This window comes from Syngnathus floridae, chromosome 5, assembly GCF_059516105.1.
Source record: "Syngnathus floridae isolate MCC-2025c chromosome 5, RoL_Sflo_1.0, whole genome shotgun sequence".
Taxonomy (NCBI): Eukaryota; Metazoa; Chordata; class Actinopteri; order Syngnathiformes; family Syngnathidae; genus Syngnathus; species Syngnathus floridae.
In genome coordinates, this window is record NC_142417.1 from 5331021 (window position 1) to 5343916 (window position 12896).

A 12896-nucleotide genomic window follows, 5' to 3' on the forward strand; every position below is an offset into this window, starting at 1 on the left:
GGATAAATAATATAGACTTTCATTTTGTTCACCTTTATGTACTAAAATTACTATTAATGTACGACGAATTTGCTTTTCAAAAACATAGTAAGAGTTGTATTTATATTTTTTGACTATTATATTCGTTTATTTTATTATATCGTATTTATCGTAACTTCCTTTTCACGAACTTCCTGTTGTTATCCAATATATCTACTGCAATTTCACATTGGATTGCTGGTTTGAAATTTACTTTTAATATTATTATTTTTAATAAACATTTATGTTAAAACTTGTCTGGTGTTTTATTCCTTGTTTTTATATTCGCCAATTAAAACATACATATCAGACATTGGGTTAAGTGCTTCATACGCCAAAAGTCCCAATGATCGTGAGCAGCAGGGGGGTGGGCCCCATTTCAACCCCTTACACTGAGTGCCAAGCAGGGAAGAAATGGGTATCATTGTTATAGTCACTGGTATGACTCGGTAGGGGTTTGAACCCACAACCTCCCAATCTCAGGGCGGACACTCTCCTCTCCGGCCACTGAGCTGGTAAACACTTGTGTCGTAGTATAACACTTATAGTCGTTTTTTAACAACGTGTATACCTATATACGCCTAAATATTGTTATCCAATATATCTACTGCAATTTCACATTAGATTGCTGGTTTGAAATTTGCTTTTAATATTATTATTTTTAATAAACATTTATGTTAAAACTTGTCTGGTGTTTTATTCCTTGTTTCTTTATTCGCCAATTAAAACACAAAAATCAGCTTAATCATGCTTTATATGACAATATGTGTAGGTACACCTTCAATAGGTACACAACACAAGGTTTAAAAAAAAGAATAAATGAATAAAGCACATTAAGATAATTTCCCGTACCTGGGATCAAACCAAATTCTTACCGAGCAAGAGCTCGAGTCACTAACCAGTCGGCTATTTCGACCGGCGGTCTAAAATTGCTTGCACTGTTTTGTACTACTGCTGTGCATTCCAGTTATCGAGTGAACTGAATCTTTAGAGTCGGTTCACTCAAAATATTTGTTCAAAAGAATCGTTCACCAAATTGTTCGCTCCACTTTCTTATTTATTTTATTATTTTTTTTACCTCGTGTAGTGTAACAAAATATCCCATAATTATCTGCCTAAATAATTGTGACTAATTTAAAACTATTCTACTTGTTAATACCTACAAAATAACATATTCTAACCGGAGATTGCATTGACCTAATTTTCACATGGTCCTTGTTTACATTTTGCATTTGACACTGACAGCTGTCAAGTGCCACGTTAGGGCTCTTCTTGTGTAAGTTTTATTTGTTATGGGTTTTCTTTTGTAAGTTTAACTTTGGGTACTTCGAAAGTGTCATTTTACATTGTACTTTGCTAGGTGTTCGTGTACACAACGTGTTGTGATTACATCTGCTGTGGAGTCTTCAGCTAGTCGCTTGTGAGCTGCTCCATAAAACCAGCCATGTTCCATGCAACGAGAGCAAGGCTGCCATAGGGTAGTGGTTAGTGCTCTGGGCTGTCACCCCAGCGACCTCGGTTTGAATCTCAGTGGGACCCAAAAGATTTTCACTGATCTAGTCTTCTTAGATAAGGTTAGAGCTAGGGTTAGGGTTGCAGGTAGGGTCAGGCTTAGAGCTAGGGTTTGGGTTAGAGTTAGGGTTAAAGCTAGAGCTAGGGCTAGGGTTAGAGCTAGGGCTACGGTCAGGGTTAGAGCTAGGGTTAGAACTAGGGTTAGGGTTAGAGCGAGGTTTAGAGCTAGGCTTAAGGTTAGAGTTAGAGGGTTAGAGGTTAGGGTAAGGGTTAGGCTTGCTTTTGCTGTGCTGAGGCTTAGGGTTAGGCTTGCTCTTGCTGTGGTTAGGGTTTGTGTTAGGCTTAGGCTTGCTTTTGCTGTGCTGAGGCTTAGGGTTAGGCTTGCCCTTGCTGGGGTTAGGGTTTGTGTTGGGCTTAGGCTTGCTTTTGCTGTGCTGAGGCTTAGGGTTAGGCTTACTCTTGCTGGGGTTAGGGTTAGGGTTAGGGTTTGTGTTGGGCTTAGGCTTGCTTTTGCTGTGCTGAGGCTTAGGGTTAGGCTTGCTCTTGCTGGGGTTAGGGTTTGTGTTGGGCTTAGGCTTGCTTTTGCTGTGCTGAGGCTTAGGGTTAGGCTTGCTCTTGCTGGGGTTAGGGTTAGGGTTTGTGGTAGGCTTAGGCCTGGTTTTACTGTGCTGAGGCTTAGGGTTAGGCTTGCTCTTGCTGGGGTTAGGGTTAGGGTTTGTGTTGGGCTTAGGCTTGCTTTTGCTGGGGTTAGGGTTAGGGTTTGTGGTAGGCTTAGGCTTGCTTTTGCTGTGCTGAGGCTTAGGGTTAGGCTTGCTCTTGCTGGGCTTAGGGTTAGGGTTAGGGTTTGTGTTGGGCTTGCTTTTGCTGTGCTGAGGTTTAGGGTTAGGCTTGCTCTTGCTGGGGTTAGGGTTAGGGTTTGTGTTGGGCTTAGGCTTGCTTTTGCTGTGCTGAGGCTTAGGGTTAGGCTTGCTCTTGCTGGGTTAGGGTTAGGGTTTGTGTTGGGCTTAGGCTTGCTTTTGCTGTGCTGAGGTTTAGGGTTAGGCTTGCTCTTGCTGGGGTTAGGGTTAGGGTTTGTGTTGGGCTTAGGCTTGCTTTTGCTGTGCTGAGGCTTAGGGTTAGGCTTGCTCTTGCTGGGGTTAGGGTTAGGGTTTGTGTTAGGGTTAGGCTTGCTTTTGCTGCGCTTAGGGTTAGGCTTGCACTTGCTGGGGTTAGGGTTAGGGTTTGTGTTGGGCTTGGGCTTGCTTTTGCTGTGCTGAGGCTTAGGGTTAGGCTTGCTCTTGCTGGGGTTAGGGTTAGGGTTTGTGTTGGGCTTAGGCTTGCTTTTGCTGTGCTGAGGCTTAGGGTTAGGCTTGCCCTTGCTGGGGTTAGGGTTAGGGTTTGTGTTGGGCTTAGGCTTGCTTTTGCTGTGCTGAGGCTTAGGGTTAGGGTTGCTCTTGCTGGGGTTAGGGTTAGGGTTTGTGTTGGGCTTAGGCTTGCTTTTGCTGTGCTGAGGCTTAGGGTTAGGCTTGCCCTTGCTGGGGTTAGGGTTAGGGTTTGTGTTGGGCTTGGGCTTGGGCTTGCTGTGCTGAGGCTTAGGGTTAGGCTTGCTCTTGCTGGGGTTAGGGTTAGGGTTTGTGTTGGGCTTAGGCTTGCTTTTGCTGTGCTGAGGCTTAGGGTTAGGCTTGCACTTGCTGGGGTTAGGGTTAGGGTTAGGGTTTGTGTTGGGCTTGGGCTTGCTTTTGCTGTGCTGAGGCTTAGGGTTAGGCTTGCTCTTGCTGGGGTTAGGGTTAGGGTTTGTGTTGGGCTTAGGCTTGCTTTTGCTGTGCTTAGGGTTCGGCTTGCTCTTGCTGGGCTTAGGGTTAGGGTTAGGGTTTGTGTTGGGCTTGCTTTTGCTGTGCTGAGGTTTAGGGTTAGGCTTGCTCTTGCTGGGGTTAGGGTTAGGGTTTGTGTTGGGCTTAGGCTTGCTTTTGCTGTGGTGAGGCTTAGGGTTAGGCTAGCCCTTACTGGGGTTAGGGTTAGGGTTAGGGTTTGTGTTGGGCTTAGGCTTGCTTTTGCTCTGCTGAGGCTTAGGGTTAGGCTTGCCCTTGCTGGGGTTAGGGTTAGGGTTTGTGTTGGGCTTAGGCTTGCTTTTGCTGTGCTGAGGCTTAGGGTTAGGCTTGCCCTTGCTGGGGTTAGGGTTAGGGTTAGGGTTTGTGTTGGGCTTGGGCTTGCTTTTGCTGTGCTGAGGCTTAGGGTTAGGCTTGCTCTTGCTGGGGTTAGGGTTAGGGTTTGTGGTAGGCTTAGGCTTGCTCTTGCTGGGGTTAGGGTTAGGGTTTGTGTTGGGCTTAGGCTTGCTTTTGCTGTGCTGAGGCTTAGGGTTAGGCTTGCACTTGCTGGGGTTAGGGTTAGGGTTAGGGTTTGTGTTGGGCTTGGGCTTGCTTTTGCTGTGCTGAGGCTTAGGGTTAGGCTTGCTCTTGCTGGGGTTAGGGTTAGGGTTTGTGTTGGGCTTAGGCTTGCTTTTGCTGTGCTTAGGGTTCGGCTTGCTCTTGCTGGGCTTAGGGTTAGGGTTAGGGTTTGTGTTGGGCTTGCTTTTGCTGTGCTGAGGTTTAGGGTTAGGCTTGCTCTTGCTGGGGTTAGGGTTAGGGTTTGTGTTGGGCTTAGGCTTGCTTTTGCTGTGGTGAGGCTTAGGGTTAGGCTAGCCCTTACTGGGGTTAGGGTTAGGGTTAGGGTTTGTGTTGGGCTTAGGCTTGCTTTTGCTCTGCTGAGGCTTAGGGTTAGGCTTGCCCTTGCTGGGGTTAGGGTTAGGGTTTGTGTTGGGCTTAGGCTTGCTTTTGCTGTGCTGAGGCTTAGGGTTAGGCTTGCCCTTGCTGGGGTTAGGGTTAGGGTTAGGGTTTGTGTTGGGCTTGGGCTTGCTTTTGCTGTGCTGAGGCTTAGGTTTAGGCTTGCTCTTGCTGGGGTTAGGGTTAGGGTTAGGGTTTGTGGTAGGCTTAGGCTTGCTCTTGCTGGGGTTAGGGTTAGGGTTTGTGTTGGGCTTAGGCTTGCTTTTGCTGTGCTGAGGCTTAGGGTTAGGCTTGCACTTGCTGGGGTTAGGGTTAGGGTTTGTGTTGGGCTTGGGCTTGCTTTTGCTGTGCTGAGGCTTAGGGTTAGGCTTGCTCTTGCTGGGGTTAGGGTTAGGGTTTGTGTTGGGCTTAGGCTTGCTTTTGCTGTGCTTAGGGTTCGGCTTGCTCTTGCTGGGCTTTGGGTTAGGGTTAGGGTTTGTGTTGGGCTTGCTTTTGCTGTGCTGAGGTTTAGGGTTAGGCTTGCTCTTACTGGGGTTAGGGTTAGGGTTTGTGTTGGGCTTAGGCTTGCTTTTGCTGTGGTGAGGCTTAGGGTTAGGCTAGCCCTTACTGGGGTTAGGGTTAGGGTTAGGGTTTGTGTTGGGCTTAGGCTTGCTTTTGCTGTGCTGAGGCTAAGGGTTAGGCTTGCTCTTGCTGGGGTTAGGGTTAGGGTTTGTGTTGGGCTTAGGCTTGCTTTTGCTGTGCTGAGGCTTAGGGTTAGGCTTGCCCTTGCTGGGGTTAGGGTTAGGGTTAGGGTTTGTGTTGGGCTTGGGCTTGCTTTTGCTGTGCTGAGGCTTAGGGTTAGGCTTGCTCTTGCTGGGGTTAGGGTTAGGGTTAGGGTTTGTGGTAGGCTTAGGCTTGCTCTTGCTGGGGTTAGGGTTAGGGTTTGTGTTGGGCTTAGGCTTGCTTTTGCTGTGCTGAGGCTTAGGGTTAGGCTTGCACTTGCTGGGGTTAGGGTTAGGGTTTGTGTTAGGGTTAGGCTTGCTTTTGCTGTGCTTAGGGTTCGGCTTGCTCTTGCTGGGGTTAGGGTTAGGGTTAGGGTTTGTGTTGGGCTTAGGCTTGCTTTTGCTGTGCTGAGGCTTAGGGTTAGGCTTGCTCTTGCTGGGGTTAGGGTTAGGATTAGGGTTAGGGTTTGTGTTGGGCTTAACCCTAACCTTACTGCCTAACCCTAAGCCTCAGCACAGCAAAAGCAAGCCTAAGCCCAACACAAACCCTAACCCTAACCCTAACCCCAGCAAGGGCAAGCCTAACCCTAAGCCTCACCACAGCAAAAGCAAGCCTAAGCCCAACACAAACCCTAACCCTAACCCCAGCAAGAGCAAGCCTAACCCTAAGCCTCAGCACAGCAAAAGCAAGCCTAAGCCCAACACAAACCCTAACCCTAACCCTAACCCCAGCAAGGGCAAGCCTAACCCTAAGCCTCAGCAGAGCAAAAGCAAGCCTAAGCCCAACACAAACCCTAACCCTAACCCTAACCCCAGTAAGGGCTAGCCTAACCCTAAGCCTCACCACAGCAAAAGCAAGCCTAAGCCCAACACAAACCCTAACCCTAACCCCAGCAAGAGCAAGCCTAACCCTAAACCTCAGCACAGCAAAAGCAAGCCCAACACAAACCCTAACCCTAACCCTAAGCCCAGCAAGAGCAAGCCGAACCCTAAGCACAGCAAAAGCAAGCCTAAGCCCAACACAAACCCTAACCCTAACCCCAGCAAGAGCAAGCCTAACCCTAAGCCTCAGCACAGCAAAAGCAAGCCCAAGCCCAACACAAACCCTAACCCTAACCCTAACCCAAGCAAGTGCAAGCCTAACCCTAAGCCTCAGCACAGCAAAAGCAAGCCTAAGCCCAACACAAACCCTAACCCTAACCCCAGCAAGAGCAAGCCTAAGCCTACCACAAACCCTAACCCTAACCCTAACCCCAGCAAGAGCAAGCCTAACCCTAAGCCTCAGCACAGCAAAAGCAAGCCCAAGCCCAACACAAACCCTAACCCTAACCCTAACCCCAGCAAGGGCAAGCCTAACCCTAAGCCTCAGCACAGCAAAAGCAAGCCTAAGCCCAACACAAACCCTAACCCTAACCCCAGCAAGAGCAAGCCTAACCCTTAGCCTCAGCACAGCAAAAGCAAGCCTAAGCCCAACACAAACCCTAACCCTAACCCTAACCCCAGTAAGGGCTAGCCTAACCCTAAGCCTCACCACAGCAAAAGCAAGCCTAAGCCCAACACAAACCCTAACCCTAACCCCAGCAAGAGCAAGCCTAACCCTAAACCTCAGCACAGCAAAAGCAAGCCCAACACAAACCCTAACCCTAACCCTAAGCCCAGCAAGAGCAAGCCGAACCCTAAGCACAGCAAAAGCAAGCCTAACCCTAACACAAACCCTAACCCTAACCCCAGCAAGTGCAAGCCTAACCCTAAGCCTCAGCACAGCAAAAGCAAGCCTAAGCCCAACACAAACCCTAACCCTAACCCCAGCAAGAGCAAGCCTAAGCCTACCACAAACCCTAACCCTAACCCTAACCCCAGCAAGAGCAAGCCTAACCCTAAGCCTCAGCACAGCAAAAGCAAGCCCAAGCCCAACACAAACCCTAACCCTAACCCTAACCCCAGCAAGGGCAAGCCTAACCCTAAGCCTCAGCACAGCAAAAGCAAGCCTAAGCCCAACACAAACCCTAACCCTAACCCCAGCAAGAGCAAGCCTAACCCTAAGCCTCAGCACAGCAAAAGCAAGCCTAAGCCCAACACAAACCCTAACCCTAACCCTAACCCCAGTAAGGGCTAGCCTAACCCTAAGCCTCACCACAGCAAAAGCAAGCCTAAGCCCAACACAAACCCTAACCCTAACCCCAGCAAGAGCAAGCCTAACCCTAAACCTCAGCACAGCAAAAGCAAGGCCAACACAAACCCTAACCCTAACCCAAAGCCCAGCAAGAGCAAGCCGAACCCTAAGCACAGCAAAAGCAAGCCTAAGCCCAACACAAACCCTAACCCTAACCCCAGCAAGAGCAAGCCTAACCCTAAGCCTCAGCACAGCAAAAGCAAGCCCAAGCCCAACACAAACCCTAACCCTAACCCCAGCAAGTGCAAGCCTAACCCTAAGCCTCAGCACAGCAAAAGCAAGCCTAAGCCCAACACAAACCCTAACCCTAACCCCAGCAAGAGCAAGCCTAAGCCTACCACAAACCCTAACCCTAACCCTAACCCCAGCAAGAGCAAGCCTAAACCTAAGCCTCAGCACAGCAAAAGCAAGCCCAAGCCCAACACAAACCCTAACCCTAACCCTAACCCCAGCAAGGGCAAGCCTAACCCTAAGCCTCAGCACAGCAAAAGCAAGCCTAAGCCCAACACAAACCCTAACCCTAACCCCAGCAAGGGCAAGCCTAACCCTAAGCCTCAGCAGAGCAAAAGCAAGCCTAAGCCCAACACAAACCCTAACCCTAACCCTAACCCCAGTAAGGGCTAGCCTAACCCTGAGCCTCACCACAGCAAAAGCAAGCCTAAGCCCAACACAAACCCTAACCCTAACCCCAGCAAGAGCAAGCCTAACCCTAAACCTCAGCACAGCAAAAGCAAGCCCAACACAAACCCTAACCCTAACCCTAAGCCCAGCAAGAGCAAGCCGAACCCTAAGCACAGCAAAAGCAAGCCTAAGCCCAACACAAACCCTAACCCTAACCCCAGCAAGAGCAAGCCTAACCCTAAGCCTCAGCACAGCAAAAGCAAGCCCAAGCCCAACACAAACCCTAACCCTAACCCTAACCCAAGCAAGTGCAAGCCTAACCCTAAGCCTCAGCACAGCAAAAGCAAGCCTAAGCCCAACACAAACCCTAACCCTAACCCCAGCAAGAGCAAGCCTAAGCCTACCACAAACCCTAACCCTAACCCTAACCCCAGCAAGAGCAAGCCTAACCCTAAGCCTCAGCACAGCAAAAGCAAGCCCAAGCCCAACACAAACCCTAACCCTAACCCTAACCCCAGCAAGGGCAAGCCTAACCCTAAGCCTCAGCACAGCAAAAGCAAGCCTAAGCCCAACACAAACCCTAACCCTAACCCCAGCAAGAGCAAGCCTAACCCTTAGCCTCAGCACAGCAAAAGCAAGCCTAAGCCCAACACAAACCCTAACCCTAACCCTAACCCCAGTAAGGGCTAGCCTAACCCTAAGCCTCACCACAGCAAAAGCAAGCCTAAGCCCAACACAAACCCTAACCCTAACCCCAGCAAGAGCAAGCCTAACCCTAAACCTCAGCACAGCAAAAGCAAGCCCAACACAAACCCTAACCCTAACCCTAAGCCCAGCAAGAGCAAGCCGAACCCTAAGCACAGCAAAAGCAAGCCTAAGCCCAACACAAACCCTAACCCTAACCCCAGCAAGAGCAAGCCTAACCCTAAGCCTCAGCACAGCAAAAGCAAGCCCAAGCCCAACACAAACCCTAACCCTAACCCTAACCCCAGCAAGTGCAAGCCTAACCCTAAGCCTCAGCACAGCAAAAGCAAGCCTAAGCCCAACACAAACCCTAACCCTAACCCCAGCAAGAGCAAGCCTAAGCCTACCACAAACCCTAACCCTAACCCCAGCAAGAGCAAGCCTAACCCTAAGCCTCAGCACAGCAAAAGCAAGCCCAAGCCCAACACAAACCCTAACCCTAACCCTAACCCCAGCAAGGGCAAGCCTAACCCTAAGCCTCAGCACAGCAAAAGCAAGCCTAAGCCCAACACAAACCCTAACCCTAACCCCAGCAAGGGCAAGCCTAACCCTAAGCCTCAGCAGAGCAAAAGCAAGCCTAAGCCCAACACAAACCCTAACCCTAACCCTAACCCCAGTAAGGGCTAGCCTAACCCTAAGCCTCACCACAGCAAAAGCAAGCCTAAGCCCAACACAAACCCTAACCCTAACCCCAGCAAGAGCAAGCCTAACCCTAAACCTCAGCACAGCAAAAGCAAGCCCAACACAAACCCTAACCCTAAGCCCAGCAAGAGCAAGCCGAACCCTAAGCACAGCAAAAGCAAGCCTAAGCCCAACACAAACCCTAACCCTAACCCCAGCAAGAGCAAGCCTAACCCTAAGCCTCAGCACAGCAAAAGCAAGCCCAAGCCCAACACAAACCCTAACCCTAACCCTAACCCCAGCAAGTGCAAGCCTAACCCTAAGCCTCAGCACAGCAAAAGCAAGCCTAAGCCCAACACAAACCCTAACCCTAACCCCAGCAAGAGCAAGCCTAAGCCTAAGCCTCAGCACAGCAAAAGCAAGCCCAAGCCCAACACAAACCCTAACCCTAACCCTAACCCCAGCAAGGGCAAGCCTAACCCTAAGCCTCAGCACAGCAAAAGCAAGCCTAAGCCCAACACAAACCCTAACCCTAACCCCAGCAAGAGCAACCCTAACCCTAAGCCTCAGCACAGCAAAAGCAAGCCTAAGCCCAACACAAACCCTAACCCTAACCCCAGCAAGGGCAAGCCTAACCCTAAGCCTCAGCACAGCAAAAGCAAGCCTAAGCCCAACACAAACCCTAACCCTAACCCCAGCAAGAGCAAGCCTAACCCTAAGCCTCAGCACAGCAAAAGCAAGCCCAAGCCCAACACAAACCCTAACCCTAACCCCAGCAAGTGCAAGCCTAACCCTAAGCGCAGCAAAAGCAAGCCTAACCCTAACACAAACCCTAACCCTAACCCCAGCAAGAGCAAGCCTAACCCTAAGCCTCAGCACAGCAAAAGCAAGCCTAAGCCCAACACAAACCCTAACCCTAGCAAGAGCAAGCCTAACCCTAAACCTCAGCACAGCAAAAGCAAGCCTAACCCTAACCCTAACCCTAGCTCTAACTCTAACGCTAAGCCTAGCTCTAACCCTAGCCCTAGCTCTAACCCTAGCCCTAACCCTAACCCTCGCACTAACTCTAACCCTAACCCTAGCTCTAACTCTAACCCTAGCTCTAAGCCTAGCTCTAACCCTAGCTCTAACCCTAACCCTCACACTAACTCTAACCCTAACCCTAGCTCTAACTCTAACCCTAACCCTAAGCCTAGCTCTAACCCTCACTCTAATTCTAACCCTAACCCTAACGCTAACCCTAACCCTAGCTCTAACTCTAACCCTAAGCCTAGCTCTAACCCTAGCCCTAACTCTCGCACTAACTCTAACACTAGCTCTAACTCTAACCCTAGCTCTAACCCTAAGCCTAGCTCTAAAGCTAGCTCTAACCCCTAACCCTAGCTCTAACCCTAACCCTCACTCTAATTCTTACCCTAACCCTAGCTCTAACCCTAACCCTCGCACTAACTCTAACCCTAACCCTAGCTCTAACCCTAAGCCTAGCTCTAACCCTAACCCTAGCTCTAACCCTAACCCTAGCTCTAACTCTAACCCTAGCTCTAACCCTAACCCTTGCACTAACTCTAACCCTAGCTCTAACTCTAACCCTAGCTCTAACCCTAACCCTAGCTCTAACCCTCACTCTAATTCTAACCCTAAGCCTAGCTCTAACCCTAACCCTAGCTCTAACCCTAACCCTAGCTCTAACTCTAACCCTAGCTCTAACCCTAACCCTCGCACTAACTCTAACCCTAGCTCTAACTCTAACCCTAGCCCTAACCCTAGCTCTAGCTCTAACCCTAACCCTAGCTCTAACTCTAACCCTAGCTCTAACTCTAACCCTAAGCCTAGCTCTAACGCTAGCTCTAACCCCTAACCCTAGCTCTAACCCTAACCCTCACTCTGATTCTAACCCTAACCCTAGCTCTAACCCTAACCCTTGCTCTAACCCTAGCTCTAACCCTCACTCTGATTCTAACCCTAACCCTAGCTCTAACCCTAACCCTCGCACTAACTCTAACCCTAAGCCTAGCCCTAACCCTAGCTCTAACCCAAACCCTAGCTCTAACTCTAACCCTAGCTCTAACCCTAACCCTCGCACTAACTCTAACCCTAGCTCTAGCTCTAACCCTAGCTCTAGGTCTAACCCTAACCCTAGCTCTGACTCTAACCCTAAGCCTAGCTCTAACGCTAGCTCTAACCCTAACCCTAGCTCTAACCCTTACTCTAATTCTAACCCTAACCCTAGCTCTAACCCTAACCCTCGCACTAACTCTAACCCTAACCCTAGCTCTAACCCTAAGCCTAGCTCTAACCCTAGCTCTAACCCTAACCCTCGCACTAACTCTAACCCTAACCCTCGCACTAACTCTAACCCTAGCTCTAACACTAACCCTAGCTCTAACCCTAGCTCTAGCTCTAACCCTAACCCTAGCTCTAACTCTAACCCTAAGCCTAGCTCTAACGCTAGCTCTAACCCTAACCCTCACTCTAATTCTAACCCTAGCTCTAACCCTAACCCTCGCACTAACTCTAACCCTAACCCTAGCTCTAACCCTAAGCCTAGCTCTAACCCTAGCTCTAACCCTAACCCTCGCACTAACTCTAACCCTAACCCTAGCTCTAACGCTAACCCTAGCTCTAACCCTAACCCTAGCTCTAGCTCTAACCCTAACCCTAGCTCTAACCCTAGCCTTAACCCTAGCTCAAACCCTAGCTCTAACCCTAACCTTAATCCTACCTCTAACCCTAGCCCTAACCCTCGCACTAAATCTAACCCTAACCCTAGCTCTAACCCTCACTCTAATTCTAACCCTAGCTCTAACCCTAACCCTCGCACTAACTCTAACCCTAAGCCTAGCTCTAACCCTAGCTCTAACCCTAACCCTCGAACTAACCCTAACCCTAGCTCTAACCCTAACCCTAGCTCTAACCCTAACCCTTGCTCTAACCCTAGCTCTAACCCTAGCCCTAACCCTAGCTCAAACCCTAACCCTAGCTCTAACCCTAAGCCTAGCTCTAACCCTAGCTCTAACCCTGACCCTCGCACTAACTCTAACCCTAACCCTAGCTCTAACCCTAGCTCTAACCCTAACCCTAGCTCTAACCCTAGCTCTAACCCTAGCCCTAACCCTAACCCAAATTTCAAACCAGCAATCTAATGTGAAATTGCAGTAGATATATTGGATAACAATATTTAGGCGTACATAGGTATACACGTTATTTAAAAACTACTATAAAAAAATAATTAAATAAATAAGAAAGTGGAGCGAACGATTTGGTGAATGATTCTTTTGAAAAAATATTTTGAGTGAACCGATTCTAAAGATTCAGCTCACTTGAGAACTAGTACAAAACAGTGCAAGCAATTTTAGACCGCCGGTCGAAATAGCCGACTGGTTAGTGACTCGAGCTCTCGCTCGGTAAGAATTTGGTTTGATCCCAGGTATGGGAAATTATCTTAATGTGCTTTATTCATTTATTCTTTTTTTTAAACCTTGTGTAGTGTACCTATTGAAGGTGTACCTACACATATTGTCATATAAAGCATGATTAAGCTGATTTTTGTGTTTTAATTGGCGAATAAAGAAACAAGGAATAAAACACCAGACAAGTTTTAATTAAATTTTAATTAAAAGCAAATTTTAAACCAGCAATCTAATGTGAAATTGCAGTAGATATATTGGATAACAATATGTAGGCGTATAAAGGTATACACGTTATTTAAAAACGACTATAAGTGTTATACTACGACACAAATGTTCACCAGCTCAGTGGCCGGAGAGG